Genomic DNA, 18152 nt, shown 5'->3' on the forward strand with positions numbered 1-18152 from the left:
GGTCCTTCCCGCAGTTACGAGGCACACAGGTGGGGTCGAATGCAAGAGCTCTGGCCACCTGGTTGTCACACTGGACCCTGATTTACTTGTGGCGGAGCGTTCACCCTGCTGATCGCGTATATTCATACTATTCAGCGGTACACAGCCTCCACGTCTGGTTAGACAGGGTGGTGGGTACCCCTTCGGTACTCCCATGGGTGGTTCATGCAGAATACATGGGCCGGATGCATTCGGACCACAATCCCCTTCTCCTGGGGCTCTGGTGGCAGCCGGACAGACCCCCAGTTCCGACATGGCGCCTTCAGACGGTGGCCCTGGAGGACACGGAGTTTCGTGCCTCCTTGAGCACGGCGATTGAACAGTATTTCGACCTTAACAAGGGCTCCACTGATAGCGCACTGATAGAATGGGACACCCATAAGGTATACATCAGGGGGCACTGCTTGGGTGCGACCTGGAATATCCGAAAGCAACTGGCGAGTGCTCTTGCTACGCTGGAGTCCCGCCTCCTCTCATGCGAGCTACGTGGGGAGGGTGGGGGTGGTGCAGATCAGAGCTTCCAAATCCCCTCTACTTCCACGGACGGAATGATTTCACAGTCACACACGCATACACACATCACACGCTGGTGGGGCCCATTACACCAACATTCACCCTAAATCACTCTATCCGTGCCCTGTAAAGGAGAAACACCTTTCAATGAGCTCTATATCTAATCTGCCTGCACTTTGAGGGCAATGCGACCAGCTGATTGCTGTAGATCTAGCAAAATACATTTCAAAGAATTCACAATAAAATCAAATAAACATGACCAGAAATAATCACCCGAGACAGTAATTCAAACAAATTGTTCATTTATCTAAAATTTCAAGAAAAACCAATAAAATGCAATTTTATTTTAGCTCATATTTACCTATTCTGTCTAAATGTCAGATCCTAAGTCAGAACCAGTCCTCTGAAGAAGAATTAAAGTTTCCTGCCGACATGTAGAGTCATCGTCCTCTCCGTCAGCATAGGGACCTCGCATCATCAGCTCTGGAAGAAGTGGCGCTAGACCTCTCTAGTCTACGTACTTTTATACTGAAAATTACATTCTAAAAAGTATCATTTCTTTATTCAGAACGGATGAATGGCGGAAATAATGTCGTCTTGCAACATGAGCAAAAGTTCCCAAATATTGTCTGTCTTAAATGATGAATAGAAAATGTAATGTCCATAATTTTATCCGATACTTCTACGGATGTTTTTCCCAGATTAAATGTATCATTTTATGAGACCACCGAAAGTTCATGTAGTCAGATTATTCAGTTGCTACAATTTTCTCATACAGGGGTTTTTGGCTGCCGGCCTGGATTTGTCGTCATGTTCATGGCTTTTCAGTTCGACAAGAGGGCAAGGTCACAGGCAACACGAAGCCTTCTTGCAAAATTTTCCATTAAGTCATCTACTCGACTGCAGGCTGCAGGAGGTGGCCTTCTTTCAGTAGGCCACAATTGTCAATTTAAGAGTAAAAGAAACACAAAACATAATTACTGCATAGAAATGATTAAACAGTGTTATTCCCCAGCTAATACCCTTATGTGTGTGTATTTATCTAGCCATTTGCGACATCAGAAGCTATTAATGCATATTAATTATAAGCGCAAAACACCATAACATCACATAAGCAACATCGTTTTCTGTCAGTCTGCTCACCAACTTAGTTCACTTGTTATTTAGCCATGCAATAGCATTCCCACGTGTAATTCTCTTGTTAATAAGGTTGATTAGTCTACATTCGACAAACTATTAATCATTAATAATTATTCAGTAGTACTTTTAATTATAACATGCGAAAATGAAACAGGTATTCCGTTTTGGAGTAAAAAAACCCTGCTCCATCAATCCCCCCTTTGGTGATATATAATCACCACAAAAATCAAAACCCCAAAAATCAATTTAGTTTTCCCCTTTTAGAAGAGTTTGAAATGTCTTCTTGTTCTTGCTTTAGACCCTAGTTTCCATCTCATCTTCCTTTTTAGTTTCTATATACATGCTTTCTCTCAATTCTTCAAGTTCTATTTCTTGTGGATCTCTTTCTGATTTCTTTTGTCTCTTTTTAACATTTTCTTTTACGATTTTCTTTTTATTTCTTCTATATCTACAACACATACATCCTAATCTAAGAATCAATAGTGCAACTATTACACAAGTTAATGGAAATAGTATCGTACCAAATATGGTACTACCTATTTTAGCTACAAAGTTCTTAATAGTAATCATCTTATTAGCCATTTTAGTCCAGCTACTTTCAGCTTCCAGTGGTACTAAATCTTCATGCAAATCAGTAATATTTTTGATGTAAACCTTTAGATCTTTACTTTCGTCAGGAATGTAAGTGCAACAATGTTGAACTTTCATCATTCCACAGACTCCACCCTCTTTTGCCAAAAGAACGTCAAGGGCAAGTCGATTTTGCATCGCCATAGCGCGCAAAGCAACCATTTCTGTATTTACCAAAAGAAAGCCTCCAGCGGTGCTTGTTGACAAGCGATCTACCACTGTTGACAGCTTCCGAATGCCATAGGCATTTAAAGAAATTCCCACTGCTGGAATTAAAGCTCCAAAAATATCTCCTACAATTTCTGTCCATGTTTCTCTTTTATAGCGTGTTAATGTGTTAGAATGTTCAGCATCATCTACTCTATCCATGTGAAAAATCTTTCGAAAGACCAGGCCAACATAACATGTACCAAACCAATGGTCAGGCAAACGGTAATAAGCCTTGTTCCCACAAATATAATACACTCCCGGAAAAACTGGATCTTCTCCTCCTCTAAATCCCCATCCAGTTGCAATAAAGTATGTATCATGGCACTCGCTAGTCCCTATGAAATAATAATCATATTGGGATCTCTTCCTGGTAATGCACAGCTTCCCTTTCTGTGGGGCATCTATAGCCATAGTTGGACTGGCTCCATTTTTCAACTCCTTTTCGTTCTCAATATCCCACATTGTGTCACTCATTTTATGCCCTTCTGCTTTCTTGTGCATGTTCAACCTTCTTCTCTCAACCATGTCTAGAAAATTCTTCTCTTCTCCTTTCAATTTGCAAGTTAAATTGTTTCTAAAAACATAGTCTAAGGTTAATTCTTTGGTTTCTAAAAAAATCTCACCTAAAGTGTTAGCATCCTTTGCAGGATTCAATTCTTTATTCATAGGCAACTGCCCAAGAATATTATCTATATTAGACATATTGTAATCTAATTTCCCTAATTGATAAAAAATACTAATCAACACACTACAGGAAATTCCATACGTAGCCGGAAGATGATGGTAAGTTACTCCTTCCGAAACAGAGGCAGGTAATTGCATGCAGACGTAGCAATCCCTTACTTCCATTGTCTTTACGTACTCATACAACAATTTAGAAAAAACATTGCTAGAAAAATCATTAATTGACCTATCTTTATGTATATGCACATTACTAGTTCTAGTTGGAACTACCTTTAATGGACTCTTCCCTATATTAGTCTTGTTCTCAGTATGACCTTCTAAAGTGTCTATAGTGACTCTAAATGAAATCAGTAGAGCAAGCACGCTCCAAAGCAGCATTAATAAACCTGTACAGCAGCAGCACATTTTGCACCATCTTTTCAGAAAGGTACATCTACTTTTATTCTCAGTGTTAGCCATTTTGTAAATTGGACCGTGTCTTTTGACTTAGCCTCTTCTACTCCTCTACTGAACTTTTTAATGGGCAGCAAATACCCACCAGATTATTAAACTCTACTAATTTTAGTACTACTTCTTCTTCTCTTCTCCAAGTGATTTTTTTTTTTCCTTGGATTTACTCAATTTGGATTTTCATCACTTTTCACTGTCTCTTCATCATCATCAAACTGTATCAGGTCCTGAACATCCGTCTCTTCTCCAATGTCGGACAAGATAACTCTCAGGATTCCCACAGCTTCTTCTTCAGCAACCTCCTTCAGTAAAGCCTCCTCTGGACTTTCTTGGCTGTCCGCCTCTTCTCCTTCTTCAGGCAGTGCCACATACGTCCATTCTGGTGACTTGTACCTCTGGTTAGGTTTTCTTATTCTTTTTTCTCTTTCAGGTATCTTTGTTTCTTCTTCTTTTGTTGGGTTTTGACTTGACACTTCGTTCACCTGCTCAGCTCTCGAAGAGTTAACTCGTGTCAGTCTGTACCTCAGTCTCTTTATCTTATTTGGCCAAAGATCTTCTTTAGCATTTCTCTTTTGCTTTCCTTCTTTATTGTTTCTTTCTCCAAGCCAAGTTCTCTTTCTCAGAACTCGTCTTCCATGTGTCTCATTGTCACTTTCATCAGACTCTGTTTCAGTTGCTACTGGTTCATTAACAGCTTTCTTTTCTTTAACAACTTCCTTTTCTCCAACAGTCTCTTTTTCCACCACTTGAGATTTCCCTACTTCTGTCCCTCCTCGGGTCTCCGACACGCAATCTTCTTGCTGTCTGCTTGTCCCTTCACCTAGCTTGTTGTTGATGTTCCCTACACCTCCTCGGGGTTTTTCCGCAATCTGTCCCTCTCTGTCTTTGTCTGTCCCTTTTTCTTCAATATTTATCTCAGGTGGAACTTGTCCAATTCCTTCGTGTGACTCAGGTGTCTCTTCTGTTGGAATGTTCTTTTCTTTTCTTTCTTTCTTTTTGTGTTGGTCACTGTCAATTGGAACCTCAGGCAATTCTTCTGAGTCTGAGCTTGCTTCTGCAGTTTGCACTGTTCTCTTCAGAACCTCTTCTGGTGGGATGAAAGCTTCTCTTGACTCACTTTCCCCACTTTCAGGATTCTTTTTCCTTTTTACTGCCTCACTGTCTGCATCATCACTGGAGTCTGATTCTTCAAAGTATTCTTTTCCAGTACCATCTCTTGGATTTGGAACTCTCAGTGTGTGGCTTGCATGTATCCAATTCTTTACACCAGCGCACTTCACAGCAGTCGTTGTGGTCAAGATGACTTGTCTTGGCCTTCCCCACCTTGGAACCAGGCAATTCCTTCTTCTGTGGACTTCTATCCTTACCCAGTCCCCTGGGCTCAGATCATGGGCTGGTTTCTTTTCAAGTGTGGTGGCGTCTTCTCCAACCTGGTGAAACACAGAATGAACTGCGTCAGCCAGGCCTTTGCAGTAATCCAAAATCATGTCATCAGTTATAGTCATCAGCTTGTTCACTGGTACATATGCATGCCTCATAGTACGTCCCATGATAATTTCATGTGGACTCAAACCTGTTGTTCTGTCTGGAGTAGACCTAATGGTCATCAGGACTAGAGGCAAGACATCGGGCCATTTCATTCCTGTGGCTAGGCATATCTTACCAATTCTGTTTTTGATTGTGCCATTCATCTGCTCAACAACCCCAGAAGCCTCTGGTCTGTAAGCACAATGCAACTTCTGCTGTACACTCAATGCTTCACAACTTAGACTCATGATCTCATTATAAAAATGTCCTCCTCTGTCTGATTCAATGGTTACTGGGAACCCGTACCTTGGGATGAACTCTCTTAACAGTAATTTGGCCACTGTTATCCCATCATTTCTTCTTGTCGGGTACGCCTCCACCCACCTTGAGAACAAACAGACCACCACCAGAACATACCTCAACATGTTGACTGGGGGCATTTCAATGAAATCTATCTGCATTCTTGTGAAGGGTCCTCCCTCTCTGCCTATTGTTCCTAGGCTCACCACTGTTTTCTTTCCAGGATTGAATTGCTGACATATCCGACATCTCTGACAGAGACTTTCTGCAATCAGTCTGAACTTTGGACTGTACCAGGTTTGCTTAAAGGCTCTTATCATAGCATCCCTCCCCAGGTGTCCCTGGCCATGATACATCCTTGCCATTGTTGATAGCATGCTGTTTGGCATGACTGGTCTTCCATCCCTATAGACCCACACATGATCCTTTTCTCTGGGTGCACAACCTGCCTTCACCCAATCCCTCATTTCATCATCCTTTGCCTCATCCTGCAGCTGTTTTACTTCCTCCCATGTCCCTACCTCATTAGTAAACATTAATGAACAAGAAGACATTTCCCGTTTTTTACTCCTGTTAATTGAGTGATTGTTCCTCGCACAATATTGTGCAATGTCATTAGCAAACTTATTGCCAACTGTTACAAAATCGTCACCATTACCATGAGCAGCACATTTTACAACTGCTAGTTCTTTAGGCAGCTGTATCGCCTCTAGCAGTTTTCCAACCACTTCAGCATTCTTTATGGGAGTTCCACTTGAGGTCAGGAAACCTCTCTGTAGCCATAGTTGGCCGAAATCATGGACAACTCCGAAGCCATACTGGCTGTCAGTCATCACAGTCACTCTCACATTCCTTCCAATCTTGCATGCCTTTGTCAGTGCCACCAGTTCTGCCACCTGAGCGGATTTAACTCCTTTCAGGGGTGATGCTTCCACAACTTCTGAGACTTTGCACACAGCATATGCAGCACTCAACACTCCTTCATCTGTTCTCAGACAAGACCCATCCACAAACAACACATGATCACTTTCAGGTAGTGGCAGATCTCTTATGTCTGGCCTTGGTTTTGTGCAGTAATCAAGTACATCCAGGCAATCATGATCAACATCGTTTCTCACTCCCACACATTCAGCATCAGGTAACAGTGTCGCTGGATTCACATTCACACATCTCTCCAGACTTACATTGGTTGCACCAAGAATGACTTTCTCATATTTAGTCAGCCGACTATGAGACATGAACTGTGTCCGGCTCCTTGTTAAAAGGATTGCCACATCATGAGGTACAAATACCCGTACAGGGTATCCCATTATGATTCCCTCACTTTGTTCCAAACTTTTGCAGGTAGCAGCTACTGCTTTCAGGCAACCTGGCAAACCCACGGCTACTGGGTCAAGTGTTGCTGAGAAATAGGCAATTGGCCTTCTGAAACGTCCGTGTTTCTGGATTAACACTGAAAGTGCACATCCATTTCTCTCACTACAGTACAGTTCAAATTCTTTTTCATAATCAGGCATCCCTAGGGCGGGAGCTTCACAAAGTCTGTCTTTCAGCTCTCTGAATGCAGCCATTTCTTCTGGGTTTAGTTCTAATGGGTCTTTCACTTCACTTTTGGTCAATTTAATTAATGGTTTGGCAATCAGGGAAAAATTACTTATCCACTGACGACAGTAACCTACCATTCCCAGGAACATTCTCACTTCTCTTTGTGTCATTGGGGCTCTCATTCCCCTAATGATTTTGATTCTGTCAATAGTCACTTTTCTCAGGCCTTTCTCAATGTTGTGTCCCAGATACTGGACTTCTTTCTTACAGAACTGCAATTTGGCTGGAGATACCTTTAATCCTCCATCTGCCAAGTGATTCAGCAATGCAATGGTATCTACTTCACAAGCTTCACGTGTTTTTGATGCCACAAGCAGGTCATCAATATATTGGACCAAGACTGAATTTTCAGGCATTGTCAGACTTTCCAGAGATTTCTTCAGCAATTGATTAAATATTGAGGGGCTCTCTGTATACCCCTGTGGGATTCGGCACCATGCCAAAATCCGCTCTCCAAATCTAAAAGAAAATATTGGCTGGCTGTCATGATGCAATGGGATTGAAAAGAAAGCATGACACAAATCAATTACCGTGTACCATTCTGCATCATGAGGAATCTGATACAAAATCACTGATGGATTTGGCACAATCGGACAACATGGCACAACAATCTTGTTAATCTTTCTCAAATCTTGTACTATTCTGAACTTTCCATTAGGTTTCTTCAGTCCCATTATCGGTGAATTACATGGGCTGCTCAATATTTCTCTTAACACCCCTTGCTGGATCATCTTCTCAATCAAGGGTGTTATCCCTTCAATTATTTCAGGTGTCAATCTGTATTGCGGTATGTTTGGGTAAACCACTCCCTCTTTTACAGCAATCTTTACTGGATCTACATTTCTCATCAGGCCCACATCTTCTCCAGTAAAATCCCAAACTGCTGCTTTCACTGTCTGTTTCAACTCTGGGGGTAATGCATCAGGATTAAATATTGCATATGTTCCCAAAGCCTCACATTCTCTGTTATCCATGGTCATTCTGTATAGCACATCCTCATCAGGTGTTTCAAAGGTTATTCCCTCTGGAGTACAGAAAATAGTGCAATTCATCTTGCACAGCAGATCCCTGCCTAACAGGTTCACTGGACTGGTGTCACACACCACAAATCGGTGCATATCTGAAAATTTCCCTTACTGGTTCAGTAAGTAATGTTTTGATCTGTGTGTTGGATACACCAACCACTTGGATTGCTTCGTCCGAGAGAGGAAGATTCTTTATATCAGCTAACCTGACAGTTGATCTCGTAGCCCCAGTATCAACTAGGAAAGTGATGCTTTCACCATTTATTTTCCCATCTACAAAAGGTCCTGCCTGGTCTATTTCCAGAGTAGCGCCAAGTACGCACTCCTCCTCCTCTCTTCGGCACCGTCAGAAGTCTCCCTCAGAGTCACTTCCCTCATTTTTCAGCCAGTACTGAGATACAGCGCTTGCGCGTTTTGGTTTGATTACCTGCTCTTCATCGTAGAATCCCGATTCTTGGCTGTACTTCTGAGATCCTTTTCTCTGTGGCAAGGGTGGTTTTGGCACCTGATTCTGCTGCTTAACAGCCTTCTGCTGTTGCCGATGCTGACCACACCCCTCGTTCTGCACCTGCGAATTCAATGATGAATTATCCTCGTTAGTGGACGGTGGATTCTTACACTCGGATTTCCAGTGCCCCAATTATCCACAGTTGTGACACGGGAACTTCTTTTTGGCCTCTTCAATGTTCCCTTTCCCTTTTCCTGGACCAAACCTGGGTTTATTTCCTGGGTTATTTGCCTGTTCAACCAGCTGAGCTTCCTGTCTTTCTGCAACTTTCACCTGTGCCCACATTGCCTTTTCTTTCAGCTTTCTCTGCTTTGCCTCAATCTCATCACTGAAGTATTTTGCATGTCTCAAAATTTCATCAATCTTCTTACTCTGCCAATCCACGGTATGCTGCCGTATCATTTCGCTGATTTCAGGCCGCAAACCGTACACAAATCTGTACACAAAGTGACTCAGATCTTTGTCACCCAGGTGTTCATCTCCACTGAACTGCTTAAAAGCTAGTATCAGTCTTTCATAGTAAGCATGAACTGATTCTTTCAATTCCTGATGTGTTCGGTCTATTTTAACCCAGTCTGTCTCCTTGGGGGGTACTTTATTTTTCAAGAAGGCCATAACCTGCTCATACTTTTTCATGACCTCCGGGTCTGGAGCTCCTGTTTTTGGATCTCTCGGGTATTCCTTTGTAGGCCAATCTATGACTATTTTACATTCGGCCCACAAGTCTGCTGGTACAATTATATCAAACAGACTATTCAGGTCAATCCATAGTACTTTTGACAGCTTTACATATCTGTCGACTTGTCTGTACCACTCCACTGGCTTTTCCCTTAAGCGAGGGAAATCATTCGTAAATGATGAAATATCCTGTCTGGTCCATGGGACATGTACATACCCTCCTCCTGGAATCTCTCTCATGGGGTAAGCTGTCACTGCCTTCTCTTTTTCTGTCAGGGGAAATGCTGAGTAGGTTCTATCCACTCCATCCTCTCGCTTTCGATACCATCTGTCTTTCCATCTTTCTACATCTCCCCATTTCCTTAACAAGGTAATCATTTCCTTAATCTGTCCTGTTCGGCCTGCATGGTTCAGATTCTCAATATCTTTGTCTGAAAAATCCACTCGGTATGTTTTCTGTAAAGCTTTCACCTTATCCATGTCAATTCCCACTTCACTGGCTATTCCTTTCAACCTGTCATGTATGTTCTTTGCTCTCCATGTGATGCTCTTACATAAAAAGAGTATCTCCCCTTCCTGATAATCCTTCAGTGTTTCTGTAGGTATGGTTCCTACTATCAACTCTTCCATTTCCATACGTAGCCTAGCCACATCCATCCCCTGTGACTCTTTCTCCTTTTTCTGTAATGTTTTCAGCCAGTCATTCAAATCTTCAGCAGTTATCACAGATTTTTCCACACTCCCTGGTTCTGCCACCCTCTGCGGTTCCAGAATTGATCCTCTGTTCCCTTCCATACATCCAGAATTCAAACTTGAGTTAGTCTGCACACTCATTTCCCCTCCACACACAGTATGTCTCTACTGATTTTCTCCTGTTCTCCACTGCGTTTCTCCCGCTCTCATTTCTTCCTGTTCCGGAGGTACAATTAACCTATTGCCCACATATGGCACCGTCAAACCATTTTCCCCCGTCCTCTGCTTGTCAAAAATCGGCATAACCGGGCCTATTGTCACAGGCTCTGTAACAGCCTCAAGATTCTTAGTCAGCTCCCTGATTCTCTCTGTTAGTTCAGATGTAGTTCTTGCTAGTTCTCTGGTCTTTTCATTTTCAAGTTCATTCTCTCTATCTCTCTCTCTCTCTCTCTTTCTCTAACTCTTTCTCTCTCTTTCTCTCTCTTTTCCTATCTCTCTCTCTCTCTCTCTCTATCTCTCTTTCTCTTTCTCTCTCTCTTTCTCTCTCTCTTTCTCTGTCTGCCAGAGAACAACCGCTTTTTAGCTCAGGGGCTGTAGCCTCCGTCTTTATAATCCGCAGGGTGTTTCTCATTGGGCTAACTGCTGTTCCTACCTTTTGTAGAGCATGTCCTCTAAGATATCATCATCAGACTCATTTGCCCCATATCTTCTGGTCTCTACATTATGTGCTTTCTCTGTACATTTTCTCCCTCCTGATTCCTCTGCTGTTCTTACAGGATATAATCCCTCGGTCATACTGGCATCTCGCCACCTTCTCATTCTGTCATGATGGGTTTCGCGATCATATTTTCTACCGAACATATATCGGTAGTTACCTCCACTCCTCTGCTTTTCTCGCTCATGTACTTCATCTTCCCATTCCACCAATGCCTCGAATTGCGTCGGCCTAGGCCGAGGCTCTAGATTCATCATCTTTTCCCGTAAATTTCTTAACACGGCCAGATTAAATGAGCCATGTTCTGGAAAGGCCAAAACCCCATCCTCTCTAGTATACTTTGCCCAGTTGTCTAACCAAATACCGGTATGATACCCATATTTTGCAACCATAAAGGATGCAGGGGTTCTGGTCGGAGGAAGTAACTCTCCCTCCCTTGTTACTATGTCTTTATCCTTGTCAAACCAGGTTTTAACCTTACTGAACAAGGACTTTTTCTTCTTTTCCTCAGCATGGTAATACATCTTTCTTATTTTTACACTAGCTGTTTACTCTTACTACAGCTGTATGATCTTTTATCCAATTGCAGCGCGACTCACACCAATGCACCAATCCTGGAGCGTCTACGTCACTGACTCAGTCCGCAAACCCCAGCGCGACTCACACTAGCGCACCAATCCTGGAGCGTCTACGTCACTGTCTCAGTCCGCGAATCCCAGCGCGACTCACACTAACGCACCAATCTCTGCGCTTCCTCTGTTCTAGCCCACTGTCCAATCACAGCGCGGTCTCCCTGACGTCAGCAGCCGCTGCAGTCGCTTCTGCTCCTGTCGCTTCTGCTCCTGTCCTTCTCGTCTACCCCTCCTTTACAAGACTACTCGGCAGACTTTGTTTCAACTTCTACGAGTCTGTTAGTTACAACGTACAAACATCTCCATTGTCTGCTTCACTAGCCACTGAACAGCAAAAGACCTTTCCCACGAGAATTCTGCCTTTCCCGAGAGCAGCGCTTACCTCTGCCCTACTACAGAATCGTTACTTCCGTTGATAAAGTACCACATCCCTCTACTTCACCCTTCTAACAAGCATCAATTAACTGTTTCCCTTCGGAATGCTCCTAAGAGTTTCACAATTAACCAGAATGCCTTCTCATTCACGCACTTACACACCAGAAAATGTAGTACATTCACACAGAATTCTGTCTTTCCCGAGAACAGCGAACAGTCTGTCCTGCTACAGAATTATATCATACGTTAACAAAGCAGCGCTTACCTCTGCCCTGTCCTTCTAACATGCTCTGAGAATACCTATTACTTCTCCAGCGGTAAGCTTTAACGGCAAACCTTACGGATCCCTGGGACTTAAGACCAGAGTTTCACAGATAACCTTTGCTATCATATACACTTCTCTCACACAGAAATACGTTTCTAATGGTAACACACGGCGATGCTACCTTGTCGAACCCAGACAATGCGACGCGCAACTTCAATTGTCACACGTTTTCCCCTGTCTGCATACAGAGCCAACAATCCCGCCTTTTTCCGAGAGCAACACTCCCTCTGCTCTACTACGGAACTGTCACCGGCTTCCTACATCCCAGAAGCCGTTCACAATACATCGAACTCAACGCGACTTCAACATATAGTGTTAGTACAAATATCAATCAATAATCAACAAGCCTATATACACGCAATTCCGCTAGATCAAGACAATAGCTAACCATCAATCTGCTACCAAGAAACTGGTGCAGATCAGAGCTTCCAAATCCCCTCTACTTCCACGGACGGAATGATTTCACAGTCACACACGCATACACACATCACACGCTGGTGGGGCCCATTACACCAACATTCACCCTAAATCACTCTATCCGTGCCCTGTAAAGGAGAAACACCTTTCAATGAGCTCTATATCTAATCTGCCTGTACTTTGAGGTCAATGCGACCAGCTGATTGCTGTAGATCTAGCAAAATACATTTCAAAGAATTCACAATAAAATCAAATAAACATGACCAGAAATAATCACCCGAGACAGTAATTCAAACAAATTGTTCGTTTATCTAAAATTTCAAGAAAAGTAAATAAAATGCAATTTTATTTTATCTCATATTTACCTATTCTGTGTAAATGTCAGATCCTAAGTCAGAACCAGTCCTCTGAAGAAGAATTAAAGTTTCCTGCCGACATGTAGAGTCATCGTCCTCTCCGTCCGCATAGGGACCTCGCATCATCAGCTCTGGAAGAAGTGGCGCTAGACCTCTCTATTCTACGTACTTTTATACTGAAAATTACATTCTAAAAATTATCATTTCTTTATTCAGAACGGATGAATGGCGGAAATAATGTCGTCTTGCAACATGAGCAAAAGTTCCCAAATATTGTCTGTCTTAAACGATGAATAGAAAATGTAATGTCCATAATTTTATCCGATACTTCCACGGATGTTTTTCCCAGATTAAATGTATCATCTTATGAGACCACCGAAAGTTCATGTAGTCAGATTATTCAGTTGCTACAATTTTCTCATCCAGGGGTTTTTGGCTGCCGGCCTGGATTTGTCGTCATGTTCATGGCTTTTCAGTTCGACAAGAGGGCAAGGTCACAGGCAACACGTAGCCTTCTTGCAAAATTTTCCATTAAGTCATCTACTCGACTGCAGGCTGCAGGAGGTGGCCATCTTTCAGTAGGCCACAATTGTCAACTTAAGAGTAAAAGAAACACAAAACATAATTACTGCATAGAAATGATTAAACAGTGTTATTCCCCAGCTAATACCCTTATGTGTGTGTATTTATCTAGCCATTTGCGACATCAGAAGCTATTAATGCATATTAATTATAAGCGCAAAACACCATAACATCACATAAGCAACATCGTTTTCTGTCAGTCTGCTCACCAACTTAGTTCACTTGTTATTTAGCCATGCAATAGCATTCCCACGTGTAATTCTCTTGTTAATAAGGTTGATTAGTCTACATTCGACAAACTATTAATCATTAATAATTATTCAGTAGTACTTTTAATTATAACATGCGAAAATGAAACAGGTATTCCGTTTTGGAGTAAAAAAACCCTGCTCCATCAGGGGTACAGACTTGAATCGCCTGCAAGAACTTCGGGTGCGCCATACTGAATTACTAGAACGGCTGCGCTGCCTCAATTATGCGGCTCACTCGGCTCGAGTGCATGCCACGTCGGATAGGGCCGGGAGACTCCTGGCTTGGCTGATACGGCAGGAGACTGCTCATGACCCAATAGGCGCCTTGTGTGGCCCTGATGTCTCACTGGTACATACACAATGGGAAATCCATCAGGCGTTCACGGTACATTACACCTCTTTGTACCGATCAATGGGGAGGAGGCTGGCGTGTGACATGGATGAATTCTTAGAAGCCGTGGAGCTACCAGTGGTCCCAGCGGAACATCACGAGTCCCTGGAGGGTCCCCCCACCGGAGACGAGATAGGAGATGCCATCTCCTCTCTAGCTACGGGGAAGCGCCGGGTCCAGATGGACTTCCGGCGGAATACTATAAATCTTACAGAGAATCCTTGATACCCAAACACCGCACCCTTTATCTGACCGCTCTAGAGAAAGGCGCTCTACCAGAGTCCATGCGGGAGGCCTATCTGATTTCCCTACTCAAACCTAGACGAGACGCCACTCAGCTAGGGACCTACCGACCACTGGCCCTGCTTAATACGGACTATAAAATCTTGGCGAAGATACTGGCGGAGAGGTTGGCGGCGGTGGTGCCCACACTGGTACACAGCGATCAAAACGGCTTCGTGCCTAAACGTAGTACCTCTCTTAATTTGCGGCGGTTTTTCCGAGTAGCGGCAGACAGCGTCCAGCGCTGGCCCAGAGCAGGCCGCCTGGTCTTGGACCTGGAGAAGGCATTCGATTGTCTGGAATGGGGATATCTGGTGACGACGCTGTCACATTTCAGACTGGGGCTAGGCTTTCTCCAGCTTGCGGCTCTTCTGTATAAAGACCCTACGGTGCGAGTGCGAACTGGTCCGTACATCTCTGATCCCATCTCGTTCGGCCGAGGTTCTAGGCAGGGCTGCCCACTGTCACCCCTCCTGTTTGCACTCACGATGGAGCCGCTGGCGGCGACGCTTCGCAAGGAGCTGGCAGATGGCATCCCGCTGGGAGATGCGACACATCAAGTGTCCCTTTATGCGGATGACCTCCTGGTGTTTGTTAGGAACGTGTCTTCTATCCCAGTGAGGCTAGAACGCATCCTGTTCAATTTCGCGCAGCTCTCGTGGCTTCGAGTGAATGCAGCTAAATCCTGCCTATATGCATTCGGGGATGACACTCAGGACCCCGCTTATCATCGAGGCGGAGTACGAGTGCAGTGGCAGTCGGACACCTTTCGCTATTTAGGAGTCCAGATATATCGCCGCCCGGCGTATCTGGTGGAGGGTAACCTGGGGAGAGCCGTAAATGCGATCAGGGCTCAGATGACCTTCTGGAGCACACTTGCCCTCTCGGTCACCGGCCGAATAGCACTGGTAAAAATGGTAGTGCTGCCTCGACTGCTGTATTATTTTGCTAATCTGCCACTATACATTCCGGCGTCCTTCTTTGCGAGTTTCATGCGCTCTCTCCGGGACTTCGTATGGGGAACGGCGCGTCACAGGGTCGCGCTGCCCAAACTGTGTCTCCCCGTCGGCCAGGGTGGGCTTGCAATGCCATGCTTTGAACACTACTATCTGGCGGCGCAATTACAATGGGTGGCCCACTGGCTGGCAGACAGAGGCCGTGAGGATACGGCAACGGCAGAGGACCCTCCGCTGGCGCTGGCCGAAATACTTCGCATTTTTCACCCGACGACGGGTGCAGTGCGACCCAAGCCGCTGCTATTAGTGGTGGCCTACAAATGCTATCGCAGAAGTCTCCGGCTTACCAACGCCAGGATCCCGTACGCGCCAGCTATACCCTTGGAGGGCTCCCCTTGTGGACGGGGAGTACTTGGGGCTGTAGAGCTGAGGGACTGGCATGCAGCTGATATCCACACTTTAGAGGACCTCTATCGTGATGGAGGCCTTCTGCCGTTCACGACCCTGGCGAAGGAGGCTGGGCTAGCTCCGGGCCAGTTTCTCCGCCATCGGGCTCTGGTGGAGACGCTGGCAGACCACTGGGGAGACCTACGGGAGGAGCCAGAACAGCACCTAGTGGTGCAATATCTTCATGTCATGGGACGTGGGAGCCACCTGATTAAATGGTTTGCCGCGGCCTTGCGAACGCAGGCGGCGCTGAGCCTGGGGCCACTGCGTGAGAAGTGGGAGGTAGACCTTGCCCGCCCTCTGACTGACAAAGAATGGGAGAGGGTGCTACAGGGACCGAGGAGGGTGCCTAGGAATATGAGATTCCGTCAGATACAATTCTTCATCATCCATAGGGCATACCTCACGCCGGCTGCCATTAATAGGTATTTCCATCGCGTGGACGCATGCTGTCCCCGTTGTACGGAAGTTGATGCTGATCTAATCCACATGATGTGGGGTTGCCCGGCACTGGACACATACTGGCGGACAATACAGGAGGTACTACGCAGGTGCACGGGACAGGAACTCCCCTCTGAGTGGACTACTTACCTGCTGCACCTCTTCCATAGACCATCCCCGGCTAAAGTTGCCTCTCGATTTGCAGACCTGGGGATCATAGTGGCAAAGCGACTTATCACCAAGCGCTGGAAGGCGGACACTGCGCCACATGTACGGGCTTGGCGCGGCTCTTTCTCAGTCTGGGCAAAGGCGGAGGAGGTGGCACTTCGGCGGGAGGAAACACTGGGCCTTAGGATAACGCCTATCGCAACCCAATGGGGGGATATGCTGCGGGCCCTTCTGCAGTCAGAGGGGGCAACCCCGGAGGATGATGGCGGTGAACTGCAGGAGCTGCGTTAGGAAGTAGGGGACTGTCTTGCCTGACGGGGTGTCCCGACACTGGGTATTGCTACTTTGACACAGACGATGATGCATGGCGCTGCGTAGATTGTAGTAGGTAGGACACTCCTGGAGGCAGGGGCCGGGGGTAGGGACCCAGCGGGAGAGGGGTTGGGCGGGGACGGGCGCCTGGAATCGTGTTAAGAGCTGCTGTTGGATGTTGTTTTGGTTGCTAAGCTGTGGAGTAGATAGCTCCTCAGTTGCGGACTGGGGCGTTTAGTAATGTTTGATTATCTGTTTGCTGGTGCACCTGGGAAAGTACGCATTTGGCGATAGACACGGTGATGGGTTAAACTCCATACGTGATAAGACTGCACACTCGCATGCAGGGGAACTTTTCCTCACAATCCTCAAGGTTTCTCGCCTGGGGCAATGCTGCGAGCCACGCAATTGTTACTGGATGTTAGGATTACATATGATGTGTTATGAGACTTTACCATGTGGTATATGTAACTATGCTCTCAGCTCGCCTGAAATGTATTGTATGATTCCGGTTGCAAACTCAATAAACAGATTTCTAAATGAAATAAACCTATTGTTCAAACGATCAAAGACATGATATGGTCGTATGTCATCACTCCCAACAGTGTTACTGGTTATTCTCCTTTTTGCCTCCTAAGAGGACGCAAGCCCGGCTCCAAACTCACACTAAGTTGGGATGGTCAAGAAACCAAGGAGAAGATAGTACGTCATCAAGAGAGATACAAGCAAGAATACGATCTTAGATGGGGAGGCAAACCTCGAGTGTGGACAGTAGGTCAACGTGTCTTGGTTACGAAACCTGATAACTCAAACAGGTACAATAAATACTGTGGCCCTGTAAAGATAAGCGATGTCAAGAAAAATGTAGTCGCCACGGATGATGGCAGAATGTGGAGCATGGACAGACTAGTTCCATATTCAGAACATGCACAACTTGTCTGATAAGAGTTCAAACAGAATGTCATACATACCTGTGGTCAAACATAGTGACAGAATTGTAAGGTCACCTAAGTGGCAAAAAGACTGTCATGAAATGATTCTGTTGTTGTTCCTGCCCACTGGTCTCTCCCTTTCTTTTCTTGGCTCAGCTTATCTGTTCTGTTTCCTTCTTAGTTTTTTTTCCTCCTGCCCACTTCTTCGTTTTCACTTTCTTTCCTTTCTATTCTGTTTGAAGGGAGATGTGTTATAATGTGTTCCCGCCTCTCCTCCTCCACCCTCCGGCTCCCCTTTCCTTCTCCGCTAGTTTAATGGTTTGTCCTGCCTCCTCTCCCCCCCCCCCCCCCCCCCGGTTTCCCTGCAGGTTGGTTTATCCCTACGCACTCTCTGCTTATTTGCTACAATATGTTCTTACATTTTCACCTCATGGCTTTGCTGACATTTACAATGTTTATAATGTCAATAGATAGCTTTCATTAGGACTATGTTACACCATTACCAGTTTTGTATGCACTATTTTGAGGTGGCAGTGATGGCACCACTCTTGTGGATCTATCTCTATTC

General features: G+C 45.0%; 1 protein-coding gene across 11 annotated transcripts in view; it reads left to right on the forward strand.

Annotated features, from left to right (window-relative positions):
• The window catches only part of LOC146871733 (transcription factor SOX-13-like), a 671695-nt gene that overhangs the window by 255410 nt on the left and 398133 nt on the right, over window positions 1–18152 (forward strand). Inside the window, exon 1 of one of the 11 annotated variants that reach the window (XM_085651243.1) lies at window positions 17326–17467. The exons of the other annotated variants lie outside the window; for them this stretch is intronic. The gene's annotated coding sequence lies outside the window, so the exon portion shown is untranslated. Of the gene's footprint in view, window positions 1–17325; window positions 17468–18152 lie in introns of those variants that run through there. 11 annotated transcript variants of the gene reach the window in all.

The sequence above is a fragment of the Triturus cristatus genome, chromosome 1_1 (genome assembly GCF_964204655.1).
Source record: "Triturus cristatus chromosome 1_1, aTriCri1.1, whole genome shotgun sequence".
Taxonomy (NCBI): Eukaryota; Metazoa; Chordata; class Amphibia; order Caudata; family Salamandridae; genus Triturus; species Triturus cristatus.